Genomic DNA, 15,464 nt, shown 5'->3' with positions numbered 1-15,464 from the left:
ACAAGTAGTCACATACAAATACTAGCACTTTGCAACTGTGATATACCTTTTCATTTAGGTATGTACAGACACACGTGTTTAGATGCATCAGGATTTCAAAATGCAGACCCTACTAAAGAACCATACTGATACATCAAGATTACTGCACTGGGAAAAGTCTGGGTAATTTGCAATCTTCTGGATATTTACTGTGTATCAGCATATCATACAATCCTCTGATTGCAAGTGACATTTTGTATTAGGAAAAATGCATAATAGAATGGATGCACAGTATTTGGAACTGGTGTTTTAAATAGTTCTGGCTTGCTTTTCATGCTGCTTGGACCAGCAATATGTCTATTTGCTGAGACTGCTACCAAAGGCAACAGATAAGGGAATGCTTCTCAATGTTATTTTATTCCCTACCAGAAGGGCTAAGTATTAATGATGCATAAATGTTTCCAGAAAAAAAATCTTAAAATCTTGGAGGCCATATGTTATCATCAGAGTGACACTACAGAATGGAAATGTGGCTTTATTTGTGTGTTTATGGGAGTAACAGCTGACTCCACACCTACTTAAGGTTTTATCAGCATTTTCTCATACTATAAAATCTGTCTAAGACTATATACTTCTGTTTCCTACGCCTCCCAAGAGAATTTACAGCAGTGTTTCTCCATGCCCATACAGCCTTGCTTATCACAATAATTATAAATGTATATACCCACCACTTTCTGGCACTGAAAGAACTTCAGACTGTGTCTTAAGTGACACTCAGCTTGAAAGCACAATGCTCAAGACAGACAGAGAAAGCTCAAGTGTTCTTTTCATGTGATTAGCCCCTGACTGTTGCTCAGTGAAGTGATCATTTATGCCAGAGCCCGACAGGATGAAAGAATAGTCAGTAAGGAAGAAGAAAGGCTCAGGTGGCTTCAGTGGGAAAATCAACTCCAGCTATCCCCTGTTCAGCTACCAGCTTTATTTCAGGTTTAAACTTGACAGTAAACCAATGCACTTTAACAATGCTAAGAGCCCCAGCAAATGGGGCTCAAAATTAGTAAAATCTGTCTAAAAATAAATCATAAAGAATTACACTGAATGTATTCAATGCATTGAATGTATACAGTTAATTCAAACTAAAAACAAATAAACAAACAAAAAACACAGTAAAACAAAACAACAACAACAAAGAACACTGCACTCAAAGATACCATTAACATCATTCTGTACATCTAGAGGAAAAAATCTCCTGAGAATTATGAAATTCCTACCTAACTCCAACACAAGTTATGCAATATTTAATATTTATTTAAAACCTACTTTTCCTTTAACTGTTGTCTCAAGAACACTGAAATCTGCAGTTCTTAGGCAAATTAGATTCCTAGGTCATCTGGCTGTGATTACAAGTGTAGCCTTGTACACAGATCTTGAGCTTGAAATGAAGATCACAGGGCTCAACTTGCATTACCCAAGAAGATGGTTAGGTTTCATTGTTTACCTGCCTCACTACATTAATCAACTTTGTTTGGTTGTTTTCAAGATAACAAATTAAAAAGAGCATTTGAGAAGGAAATATATTATTAGTTTCTTTTTCCGTAAGTAACTGTCGTGCCCAAAGGGTTCACAATCTGACTAGCAATGGTACTGCCAAAACCTTCTGGTAAAGTAAGCTCTCACACACTAACACTGAGTAGCAGAGAATGTGCCCTCTGGCAGCAACGTGCATAGGGATCTCATCCAGAAGCAAAAACCTACAGGACGAAGCAGCACAAATAGCCATGTGACAGCCACTGAAAGCTGAAACTTTACAATGATTTCAGCTAGAATCAGCTGGAAACTCATAGTGCAAACTCACTATCCAGCAGCAGACTGTCAGTAAAACCAGTCTGAGATGGGAGACAATAACAAAATACAGAAGATAAAGGAGAACGTGCTTGGAAATCCTTGTAAAGGATAAATATAGAGATAAAATTGGGAAAAAATGTTCACTGTTCCCAAAGAAAAATGAAGAAATTAAATGATCTGTTAGATATGCAACAGCACCAGGCAAACCTCTTCAGGCCTCTGAAATATCATGGGTTGCATGTGGTGAGATTACAGCAGTGCTTTGCCAAGAGAAAATAAGCAGCGAGATGCTCACATCACACATTCCCAGTGGGGTATGTGCCACACAGAGGCAACACTGTGTGCACTGGGGGCCAGGGGAGAGGTGCAAGCAGAGTAGAAACAAGAAATATTTGGTCAACAATGACCTAGAACTGAAAATTGGTGTACACTCAATTTTCTCTTTGCATGGACATGAAAGGCAAATCTCTCTCTCTCCTCTTCCCTGGTCTTCTTCTCCAGTCCATATTATTGCCACAGGGACATTAGTAACCTTAATTAGTCATCCAGCTTGCATGTCATTTAAAACACTTCTAAAACTTTCAAGTGTTTTGTAAGAAACCACTGATTTAATAAACTAAATAAAGCCTGGCTATTAACTCAAGGTCACATTATATAACTAACCATAATTAATCTAAACTGTGACAATAGATTTGAGTGCTTATCTAAATCATGTTTCCATTGTTATGTCTTACACAAATGCTGATAGAATGCAAACAGAAAGAAGAGCACAACAGAACATCACATGCAACTGGAAGCATGGGGCAGTACAAGTTGCCCAGCTGACTGACTTGAAATATTTTTGGGAAAGCTGAGCAAATACTCGTTAGTGCTCATCCAAAGCCCATTACACTGAGGGAATTTTCCTTCTGAGTTAGTGATCTGGTTACTTTCCCCTACTCATTCACACACAGTCAAAAGGCTACAGAGGTCACTTAACTTCTGAGTGCCAACAAATTATCTTTGATTAATTTTCTGCAATCAATCAATCAAAACATCACTTCTCTAATCATTTATTAGTACCCTATCATTATACAGCTACTTGCAATTTTTTTTTTAGAGGACTGAGGGAGACAAAACTACAAATGTAATGAACAAAACCCTTGCTCACAAAGAACTTTGGATTTAACAGTGAGTTTCATGGGCATTGAGGTTGTCCCAGTGGACTAAGTTATCTTCATTCTGATAACCAATTGCCAAGGAACATGCATACAAAATTTTAGCTGCAGATCTTTGAGTGTATCCTTAGTAACTGCACAATTACATTTCCAAACAAATGTATGGTCAATTCTCCAGTTAACATGAAATGTTTTTAAGCATTGTGGTATATTAATAGATTTAAAGTCAGCTATGTTGCATAGGGAGACTGTCAGTGAACTAACACCATTCCACTATTGTTTACTGACCAAGATATAAGCTCATCTTGCTTGACCTTCCTAGGAGAGGTGAATAAATAAAAAACACAAATGGAAGGATAGTTTTAAAGATTCACATCCTATGCTGTCTCTGGACACTCTTTCTCAAACATGATTATTTTCAAGTTCAGTCAAGCTACATGTTATGACTAATAATAGACTATCTAAACCATTTACTTTTTATCTCTATGAAAGAGTGAATGAGACCTTAAGATTTTAAAACTCCTCACTCTCAATAATTTTTACAAAATAACAGTAATTCAAACTATAACCTATTAAAATGGTATATAAGTAAACTGGATAAACAGAGATTTTTGTGACAAGATTTTCCATCTCCCAAATCAGATATGAAACAAAACAAGAAGTTTGCAAAGCAAATATGTAAGTACATAACAATGCATCACTGTAAATTAGAAAAAAAAGTGCTGAACACAGTTTTAACGACTCAATAGTAAATTGTAGAATATAGAATTTTCTACAATTTCTAGAATATCACTTGTAGGAAATACATTTTTTTATCTCTTTTCCATCAACTTTAAGAACACTAGCTCTAGCAGATTAAAATCTCAGAAGTTTCTGAAAAGTTACCAGTTAAAAGCATATAGACAAACTTATCAGTTAAATATTTCACATCCCTTACCAAGGATAAAAAATACATAAATAAATAAATAAATGGAATTTCTTTAAATTACACAGGTTTCTATTTGGGATTAAATTTTCAGATCAACCTGAAAGAGTTCTCAGGTCTATACTAGGTATGTTTGGAGACCAACACATTTTAATTTCTATACTTGAAAAGAGGATATCTTTATACTCTTTATATCTTGAATATCTTTAGATATTCAAAACAATTTTGTAAGTATATATTCAGATATATTTTTTTCAAAATATATGTAATATCTTTAATATGTCACTCTTAGAATTTCTAATGGTAATTTACTTTAAATACTTATGATTTCTTCTGCCTCTGATTTCGGTGACTTTATGGATGAACTTGCATCTTTAGGGTTGCAAGCCTACAATAGAATGATTTATTACTAACATATATTGAATCTCTAACAGCATTTCCAAAAAGCTTTTTTATCTGGAACATACACAACACAAAGTACATACAACTTCATGGCATTAAAGGTTTGTTAGCACCCATTTATGTTGGTATATATAATCTGATCTCACTAAAAAAAAAAAAAAAAAAAAAAGCTATTTTACAGCTCTATTTAAACAGGACTGAAACTATAGTTTACAACATATACATTTGATATAAAACCTATTCAGACATTTAGACATTTTAGTCTTTTTAAGCGTCTATATGTAAAACTAACAAACAAACAAAAACTGCCAGACCACCTTTATTAATCAAAAACTTCAAAAAGACCTCTACAGTAATTTTTCTACTTGCTTCTCCAGTATTTAAAGATCTTAATATGGTACAATAGCATATTTAGCTTGATTTGTTACTTGTCTTTCTCTTTTCCTGTGATAGCCTACCACATCTTTAGTTTTAGGTTTGGTATGACATGAACATGCATTCTAAACATAACCAGGAAAACAAGCACACTTTTTTCAAAAAAACTCACCGCTTAAATACACAGCATCTCACAGTACAGAAAATACAGCAAACATTAGTAAAACTTAATACATCTGATATATTTTAATATATTATTTCTTTCCCTTTGAAAATTAATGTATCCTAATTTTGATCCCTACATGTGTCTTTGTGAGGCTCCAGGTAAAAACATCATACACAAAAAGAACTGAACAGGTCTCTCTTTGAAACCTATCAAAACAGAGCTGTAGTACACTTAAGTGAGTCCAGAAATTAGAGGTACCCTAGAGTGTTACAACTGACAAAAAAAAAATTTGTCTTCCCAGTTGCATAAAAATCTGTCTATATTCCAAGCTGCATAAAAGTTCTTTGAACTTCATTTTAATGTTACTATCAAAAGTTCATAAAATAGAAGGAAAAATGAGAGATGTCACATTTAAATGTCAGACCAAGAAGAGGTTAGTTAAAAGACTCCACTACAGAAATTAAAATGTAATTCCGTTTTGGAAAGCATACAAAAGTTTCAAAAGATTAATAACAGGAGGTTAAGTGCACTGTTTTTCACTCCAAATTATACGTCAACCACATAAAGCAAACAATATTGTTAATGTGAAGTCCACCATAATAGGATATTAAAGTCAGATACAAAGTGCGACTAATTCAGACAGTAAAACCGCTTATTTCTAATGCCATTTTGTTCTGCATACATGTTGTCAAATAGAAGTGTCCCAGTCCTGAATCCCTGAAAATAACTAGCTGTCTAGCCACCTCCTTCTTATACTTAAATTTACTCACCTGAACTGTATCACAGAAATGAGGGGACCTTTCCCAACTTTGTTTTTGGTAAGCCCTCAGGCCCTGACTGCATCCCAGAGGAATAAACACTGTTCCAGAATCAGTCATTTTCAGGGGGGAAAGCAGAAAAATAAATTAGATGAATTTTGACAGGGTTAAAGCTTGTTTTTTCTTTACCCATTTTCTTCCTGTTTTCCTACAATAGGGTAAGAACACAATAGGGTAAGAAAAGGTAAGAACCTTTACCTCTTGCCTACTTCCCTACCCTACAAAGGAATGGTTTGACCCATATGCTGAACTTTTTAACTGCAAGAAGGGTGCATGAAACTTACTTCTCCCTAACTTATGTCATTATAACCTTCAGAAACCTTTACAACCTCCAACTACTGAACAGGTGAGACAAGGACAAGCAATAAGAGTACGCTAAGAACAGCTGAAGTAGCACTTGCGGAGATACTATCTTTTCTGAAGTCAGCAGATAGAGAGATACTGAGGGAAACTAAAACTATTTGACACTAAGAGCCTCTATCAGACTTGAAAAAATAGAGCAAACATCTAGCTAAGTAAGAATCTGAAAACAATCGGTGAATATAATTACCTTGGTTCCAGAATAATTAGACTATCTTAAGAAAAGGGGAGCTAACTATCTTTAGAGACAGAGAAGCCTTTGGAGGGACAAGAATCAGGAAATCATAATATATTTCTCAAGCAAGAGAAATAAATATTTAGCACCTAGAGGAGTTGCGAGTTGTGAGGACATGTTACTCAGGAAAAATGATAATCTCCTGTAACACCAATGTCTCCATAGCACTTAGTATCTAACAGGATTTTACTTTTGGCTCCTACATTCATGTTTTAAAGTATTTTTGCAGTTTCTCCTGAAGATCAAGACTATGAAATCAGGAAGTTTTTTGTTTGTTTGTTTAAACAAAACATTCCCTTTCTCAGTTATTTTGTCCATTATTAATTGCCTGTCAAGTTTATTCTGGTATATACTACTAACTCTATTTGATTTCTCCCACACCAATAGCACTCAATGCACTGGATAAAGCATACCATCTGCTGACATCTGCATGTATATAATTGTCAATAAACAATGAGTCTATTGTAAGAGTACAAATATGACTGCAGGTGCAGAAACATTTTACCACTGTTAGTCCGAAAAAGTTTTCATCTTAGGATGAGTTTGTAGAAGTTAGGGAATAGGACACTGACTTAAGACTTTCATCAGTCTTAAGATATTTTCATCAATAAAAGTAAGGAAAGGAAGCTGAGAAACTTCTTTGAAGGAATAATCTGTTTCAGGAGAAGATCGAGTAGCCATCATGTGTGTAAACAGCATGCAACACCATACAAACAAAAAACAACAACATGCCCAATAGTTTCTTTCTTGCCACCACAACATATATACTGGTCAGGTTATTCTTTTGAAGACTCAGCCTTTGTTTCATGAGGGTCACCCTTGGACTCATGATGTAGATGTTATGTCTTATCAGATCACATTCAGATGAATTTGAAAGCCTTTGTTTTCTACTGGCCTGAGAATATGCAATAAAATAAGACCAAAAAAAAAAATGCAACTGCTAAAAACCTCTCAAAGCTAAATCCAAAATGTATTGTTACATTACATCTAAATTATACTACGTGCAGATAAAACAAGTTGCGTAGCATAGCACATAAAATTATGTGGATAAGTGGTAATTGCCATATATTTTTTATACATCAGAAACGCTAGATATAAAACGTCCATCACAAACAACAAAAATATTCTGAGTTTATATTTTTCCCCCTCTCTATATGAATTAGAATTTCAATAACCTTCATTCAGAGAAATATGATTATAACCAGCAATTAAAAAAAATAGTAAAACAATAAAAAGAATTTTTGTACATTACTCATTTAGATTTCAGGCATCCTTTAGTGGTAGAAGGTTCTTCTATTTAATTAATACAGAAAATAATACTGATATGACAGATGCTTCTCTTTCTTAAAATATCACCCTAAAATATACACTTTACTACTTTAATACCAGATACAGATGTGTTGGCAGTTATTTATACTTATTTTCACAGTGGTGACCGTAATGTTTATTGTTGAGAAACTCTTGCAGTAAAAACATACAGCTAACCTCAACCTCATTGGAGCAAATATGCCAAGTCACAGATTCTCCACAACACATTACATAATATGCAAAGTTCAATGTAACATGTGTACATCATTCCTGAAAACAACTAAACAACACTACAGATGAGATACAAAACAAAAAAAAATAGAAGATCCAGGCTCTTCACAGAATGTAGAATAAAGATACAACTCCCCTTCTTCACAGAATGTAGAATAAAGTTATAACCCCCCTTCACAATAATTTTAACTCAGAAATTCCTTGCTTCAGTATGTCAAACTAAATAAAATATTTTTCTATTCTCAAATCAAAAAGTGTGGTGTTTATTGAATGGAAGTTATAAACATACAGGCATGCAACTACAATCTTTCCTCAGAGTTTCATGCCTAATGGTCTATTCTTGTGATTGACAGCTCTGGTAGACTCAGCTGAATGCTGATTTTAATGAAACACCATTTTTCAAAGGGAGACCATTGTGCCAGAATTATTTTTGTCCTAATCATAACTTTCAGCCTGAAAGGGCCTCTCCTTTTCTCCTCCATCCTCAATATAATTTTAAATTGAAATACAAAACTCTTTTTATACAATTCGGTCTACTGATTTTCAGTAAGCTTTGCAAAAAGATATTTTCTTGAGCTTATGTAAAGCCAGAAAGATAGACCATTTTGAATAAAATAGGCCTTGGACAATTTCGATAATAGAGGGCTCCATTCAGATCAATGTGGTATGTCTATCAGGAGACCTGTCATCATCAACTGAATACATGGGATCTAAACAGACATCCAAATCCCAGAAAATGTGAGTCTTCCTCTTTACAGTGAAAATAAATTATAGAATATGACCACTTACAAACCCAGCTACGAAAGCTTTTCAAACATGCATGAGGTGTTAACCAACACAGCTTTCCACATCTGAACTTGGAGGCAAACGTACTTGGCATAACTGAGCTCACACTGAAACACTACAGCTACTGGCATTAGCTAGCTCAGGCCCAACCTCTTTACTGCAATGCCTGTCAAGATTTAGGGGCAAAACTCAGAAGAGCTGCATATCTGCAAACTGGATGTGCACCCTTGCTGAAATCCCACATTGCAGCCACTGTGAAATTATTGTCAAGCACCAGAGCTGTACACATATGCACAAGAGAGGCAAACCTTACAAATTCAGTACTGCAAATTCAAGCCTGTCTGTGCACAGGTTTAGCAAAGGAAAATTTTTAAAATAGCTGCATAAAGCTATAGCTGCATAAAGGCACAAATGGCAGGTTTTTGGTAGCATGGGGCTGCAGTCCCGCCTGGCGCGGGAAGTAGCCTGCAGCCAGTCATAGCCAGTTCCAGACGGTGCTGACACAGAAGTGCCTGTGATTTTGTAAAAAGTTAAATTCAGCTAAGATTCTCAAGTCCAGGCTGTTTTGCCTACAACATGATGCAGTACCAAGGTGACTTAGATTGTTCCTTAAAACTTCATACTAAGCAGAAAAATAATAGGCTTCAGACTTTTTGTCTCAGTACTTATACAAAACACCACTGGTGTAACTATGGCAGTAGTGTATTCAATAGCCTAGGGAAATACAAACAGATTGCAGTAACATCCACTTAGGTTATCTTTCAATGTATGTCTGAGCTAAGTAGCACTGACAGAAAGTTCATCAAAATACATTTCTCCATACTGACCAGAATTAGGTCTGTATTGCTGCCCTACTCAGGAAGCATGGGCATTGTAATTACTTCAGGCACTCACCTGGCATAACTCACATCATTGTTACTTCATTTCAGATGCTCTCCAATATTAACTGTGTTTTCCTCTCAGTTAGATTGTGTGATAAATCCATGAATCACACCATTTAAAACAAGAAAGCAAATAACAGTGATTCCTACATTATGAGCCTAAAAACCCCTGACAATTGCTAAGGGTGGAATATATACTTTAAAAATAAAATCAAATTTCAGGCAGCAGTGAACTGTATCTGTAACTCCTCTCTTTCTGTTCAATGACCTCCTTCTAACTCATAGATATTTATCAGCAATAATTGGCACACTCCTTGGTAGCTGAAAAATACTGACAAAACTAAGTCCATAAGGTTGTAGTTCTTAATTTCCTAAATAGGGCAAAAAAAAAAAATCTGAAATAGTTTAATGCATATAGCTTTTTTATATTTTTAAGTTTTCCTAGTAGGAGATGTACTATGTTTTTTTGTTTGCTATTTTGAAGGATAGCAAAAAAAATAAACAAACATAATAAAAAAAGCCAACAATTCTTGCATTATGGTCTCTTTAGAGAAAAAATTTTTTCTTGAATTCAAAACCCCAGCCATGTTGGTCTTAATCAGACACATGAAATACATTAATTCATTAACTGAAGGATTGTAACTAGCAAAACCAGCTGTAATGCACAAATTTGAGGTTACTGTTTTGACATTTTTTTTTAGATGTTCTCTAATTTTTATGAAAACGTGATCATTTTCTGACAATTTGTAACAGTATATCTACATACTAGCAGTTCTAAGAAGCAAACAGATGATTACCACGTATTCATATGAAATTAGAAGGATAATTCTACTTGAAAAGTTATGTACATACATATGTATGTCAGGTGCAGGGCAAAAAAAAATGCAAAAATAGCATAAAATAATTTGTCATAATTTGTATTAGACAGCCAGGAACACAGGCCATACACAAATACACACACACACACAAAAATGAGGGGGGAGGGAGGGAAGGGTGCTTACAACACAGACTTCTTCAAATACAGATTAATATACAACAACTTTTAAGACAGCCCACAGCAATGAGAAAGCTTTTCCACCAAGCACTGTGGTGCTCAAATGTTAAGACTTGAGATGAATCTGAAGACTTTAGCATGGCACTCAACTAGTAATATCAATTTCTTGCAAAGCAGTGTCATTCTAATGTGCATCCCAATGTTAACCATCATTATTGCAGTCAAATAGTTTGTGTTCTTCACTGTTAAACAATTTTATTGTTTTATGAGCTAGGTAACATTTATAAGAACAACAAGGAGATGAACTCCATTGGAGTTAAGAATCAAAAAGTTTATTTGCCAAAAGTTTCCTAGACCAACTTCATCAGTCATCAATACTTTAAGGCTTTGAGGAAGGGGTTCACTAATTTACTAAATTCACTAAATTAACATTCTAAACTTGTGACCATTAGTGGTAGCAAACCTTAAAAAAAAAAAACCTCCTGGGGAAAACGCCTTCATTCAAAATGATTTTCAGTGCCAGTCCATCAACATGAGAGCTGTTTCTTAACTTTGTTCTAAGAGTGGTCATTGCCATTTGGAAATTCACTGCTTCGATTCCTATTGATATACTGCTAAATGGAATTGTTCTGAAAACATCACTTCCTAGAGCTGATCTCTCAGAGGCAATAGGCACCTGACTAAGTTTTGCAATTTTATTTGAACACTAACAGCATTCATGAGCCTGCTCTGTAAGCTTCTGAGGACAAGTTGGTCTTCACCACTTCACAGCCTGGCTAAATACCACTAACACAAAGGAAGAGAGAGCACTGTGGTCATCTAGGCCAGTCACTGAAAACTTCAGTTTCACTTACTCTAGTTACTTGCTGGAGAATAGTTACTTGCAAGACTGAAGTAACTAGTTATTCGTGAGACTAAAAGTAAACCGGAGATGACAATGCCAGATGCTGTGAACAATAGCTGTTTCTGTCATTCACGCCTGCTGTGTTCTGCTCATTGTCTGTGCAGTTACACCTGAGAACCCCTTTAATGGAGAGGGGGGAAAGCTGAATAGCTTTTATGGATGCTACAAACAACCAAAAAGGATGTTTCTAAAAGGTGGTCCATATGGCAGGTGAATCTGGGTCAGTGTTGCATCATATGTTCCCAGTTGGAAGCTGGAGGGTAGACGGCAGGAAAAATTATTTCTTACTCTAAGTAAGGAAATGAATTCATTGCATGAGGAAGTTACTAGGAACTGATGTTATTAAGAGGAATTTCAGAGAGATGATTTTAGCACAGTAAAAATGTTTATTAATCGAATATAAACAACAAAACTTAAAGCCACAACAGAGATGACGTTGTGACTTCTCATATGCTAGTATCAATACATTAATAAATCATTGAGTTAAAGGACAGAAAACATTCCCCATTTCCCAGGTGATAAAATGCTGCAGGACAGCTTTGAGAGTTCAGTGGTCTCTAATTGTCCCCCTGCCCTCATCACAAAGCACGTTGTTTGCTTTTCTAGGGAAATTATCAACAGAACAATATCCTAAAGATATATTTATTTTTGTGTTTGTCCAGTAGTCCCTCCTTCATGATCTTGCTTTTTCCAGGTACCTGCCTCTAACTAAACTTCTTTCTTTGCCATTTACTGTAGAGACCAAATCCACATCTTCTATGCCCTCTTTCCTTCCTTTTAGAGGTGTCACAGGTCCCCTGCAGCTATTTAAGACTTTTCTCCATTATGGCCTTACCATCCTGAACTTTTTAAAGGCACCGTATACAAAACTATTTTTTCAATACAAGTCTCCATGCAAACATCAATAAATTGTGAAGGTTTTCCTTCTCTTTTTTGGTACCTGAATGACATTCATATCTCAACTTACTAGCACATGGATGATCATAAAGCCTTTTCTTAGAGCCCTTGTACAATAACTGACGTTCTAGATAGTGGAACTAGGTAATGGAGTTAGTAACACAATGCACAGCTCCACAGAGGTAGAGTACCCTGAGGCGTGCCTTCAAGAGGCTTAAATTGCAAAGGACTGCAAAAAAAGACTGGGAAAGGAAAACAAGACATAACCACTGCCTAGTGCTGTTGCCCTGTTTGCAGCTACAGAAGAGTCATTTGTCACCCAATGCTGTACATGTATATCTGAAGCAGCCCAAATGAGCCGAACTGCTGGCTGCCAGGCTTGCATTTTCTTCTCAGCCACTCATTCCCATCCCCTCTCCAACACACACACCCTGCCAGACTAGCAGAAAAACGGGACATTTTACTTCCTAAGAGTGCCTTCATCTGCAATTTCAGCAATTGTCCACTCAGCCCCTCTGAGAAATATCTAATACCAGCACAGTTACAATGCTGGCCAGGCTCACCTTGAGCATTTTCAGTTTTACTTCCACTTGCTCCAAGCTTTGCGAATAATCCCAGCCCAGCCTATTGTTTTAGTCATCCTTAGAAAACGTTGCTACACTTTGTGAATGCGAGTACATCAAAACTGTATAGTGAACCTGAGCCCATCAAAATCACATAGCCCCCAAATGCTTTCCAAGCAAGCCTACTCTTCAGTCTGAACCTTAGATAAACTCCAGCATAGAACAATGAACAAATTCTCAGTTTGCACTCCTCTATGCCTGTGGCCTAGTGATGCCCACTCCCCCCATTACCTTCACTGGAATGCCTTGCAACAGTGTCAGAGACAATACATTGCTGTTACATTTAAGCTCCTTCCACATCCAGCACCAGACAATGGGAAAAGAAGACACTTAACCCAAACCTCCCTTCAGAACACAATTAACTCACTGCATCTGAGACACAGATGTTTCAAGACAATATGGGGGCATGACACATTCATCACATCAGCCTGCTCCTAGCCCTTGTTCAAACAACACAGGCATGGTCCCTGAGGCAGCTGGGACAGCATCAGCAGAAGTCTCCTCCTCGATTCTTGTAGTCCTATAGCCCTCCCAAGCCTTTTTTCTTTGCTCACTTCCTTGTTCACTTGTCTGTTTTGAAGCAGCCTTGGTCCTTTATTTGTGTTTCTGCATTCATGCTGCCAGATATGCCCAGAATTTTGCATTTCAGCATTCACATTGCCTGGATACATTTCCCCACTCTGAAAGGAGTCCAGGAACCTGGACTATGATAGGTGCCAACATGGTTAACACAGAAGTAACAAAGTATGGTGCTTCAATAATTGTGTGGTTCTGGCTGTATTAACAACAAACAATTATAAGAACACAGGGGCAAAACTGGCTGTGTACCAGCACTGAAATGGTGAAATGACATCAGGAAAAATAAAGGGCACACAGACAGATTATATCAGGCATTAAGTTATCTCAGAGTGGGAGAAGAGCAAGAAGACTGCCTGAAATGGGAGAGTTGTCCTGGATGCAAACCTTCAACTGAAAGTAGAAACTGTTTCCAGAAGACAGTTATTTCACTCTCAGGGTGGACTAGCTTGAAATAAAAGAGCAAATGTAATAAATCTATTGAAAGTTATATGTGATTGTTTATATATATATATATATATATATATATATACACATGCAAATATTGTATCTAGACTTGGAATAGCTTGTCCATTAAACAAAGTTATTCAGAGAAAACCCTGTTGCGTAAAGAAAGTCATAAGAAAGTTTAGCCTATTCAATTAAAGACAGAGGTCCAGATAAGCCAATAAAATATGCCTTCTTCAATTCACTGCTGAATTTCTCTGCAATTAAATTTACTTAGGGTCAAAAAGGCAATTTAATGCATGATTATGTGTTGAGTCTGCATTCTTTTTCTAAATTACACAATGTGGTAATTCGGTTTTTAAAAAGAAGTACTGTAGAAGATCCCAAAGGCCTATCAAACACACAGCACATTAGAGACAAAAATAATGCATTTCTTCTTTTAGTCATAGTATCATTGACTGATGCATCTAAGAGCATTAGGCAATAGTGTCAGACACAAGTGCATTTTTAATTTCCCTCTATCACTTTAAGTCCCTTTCTTTCAAATGCCTACTATTATTTTTCCTGAGGTGTGAGTGCTAGGCATAATTTGTTCCTTCAAACTCTAGGCAATTTGTTCAGTCAATATATGCGTGAAAAGTTGCAATTATAGGGAGAACTGACAGCACTGTACATAACCATTGCTGCCATTTGCTATCAGGAAGACCTCATTTTCAGAAAATTCTCATTTGTTCAGAACTTTGCCAAACTTTAATTGCAATGTCACTTTATAAGGTTCAATATCTGTCTCAGATTAATAATAATAATAATAATAATAATCTTGAAACAAGGCAAAAGCCCTTTAGGACAATTATGCTAGGGAAATATATTGTTTGCCAATGAATATAGAAAAAATTACTGGATGTGAATGGCTCAGCAGACAGAGAGGGATAAGAAAATACAGTGGGCAACTGAAAAGTAAAGTTTTGAGGAGTCTGCCTGAGAAGGAAATTCAGATTTGGAACCAGGAAAAGCAGAACTAAGGGCTAGGATGTAGGCATTAAAAAACTGGAATGAGGAGTCAGAGTTTTTTGTTTGTTCTTTGTTTTAAATGAACAGCTAAAGTTAGCATGGTTAAGAAAGGCATATCACATACACTATAGACAGAGGAGTGACTGAGATTAACATGATCAAGAAAAGGCTCAAGAATTTGGGTTAAGTAGGCAGACAGGAGCCAAAATTAAATGAGAAACAGGTTACAGACATGTTTCTAGAAGGGTCATGCACATGGAGAAACTGGAAGGCTTATTACCATATCCTTCTCCTGCCTGCTGTATGCCACCTCTTCTCTCCTCACTGCTTTCCCAGATCTAGATCTACATTGTACAAATGCAGAAGCTGTCCTCAGTGAAACCGCGTGGCTACGTACTAGTTGATCAGCCAGATCTGCTCACTTTTGTGTGAGGACTGCCTACAAGTCCCTGTTTCAAGCAGCTGTTTATCTTAACTCCCCTTAATCACTTCCATGTGTTGCCAGTTGTATAGTAGTGGCATGGGCTGCAAAAGGTGAATGTGG

The 15,464-nt window shown here is 36.3% G+C and overlaps 1 protein-coding gene across 3 annotated transcripts in view; it reads right to left on the bottom strand.

The window, feature by feature from the left end:
• ZNF385D (zinc finger protein 385D) overlaps nt 1-15,464 on the bottom strand; it is a 444,893-nt gene that overhangs the window by 412,367 nt on the left and 17,062 nt on the right. The window contains exon 1 of one of the 3 annotated variants that reach the window (XM_038174071.2): nt 15,201-15,336. The exons of the other annotated variants lie outside the window; for them this stretch is intronic. The gene's annotated coding sequence lies outside the window, so the exon portion shown is untranslated. Of the gene's footprint in view, nt 1-15,200; nt 15,337-15,464 lie in introns of those variants that run through there. 3 annotated transcript variants of the gene reach the window in all.

Source organism: Anas platyrhynchos, chromosome 2, assembly GCF_047663525.1.
Source record: "Anas platyrhynchos isolate ZD024472 breed Pekin duck chromosome 2, IASCAAS_PekinDuck_T2T, whole genome shotgun sequence".
In the NCBI taxonomy this organism is placed as follows: domain Eukaryota; kingdom Metazoa; phylum Chordata; class Aves; order Anseriformes; family Anatidae; genus Anas; species Anas platyrhynchos.
Note: the sequence above shows the minus strand (reverse complement) of the source record. Positions and strands in the feature narration are given on the sequence as shown.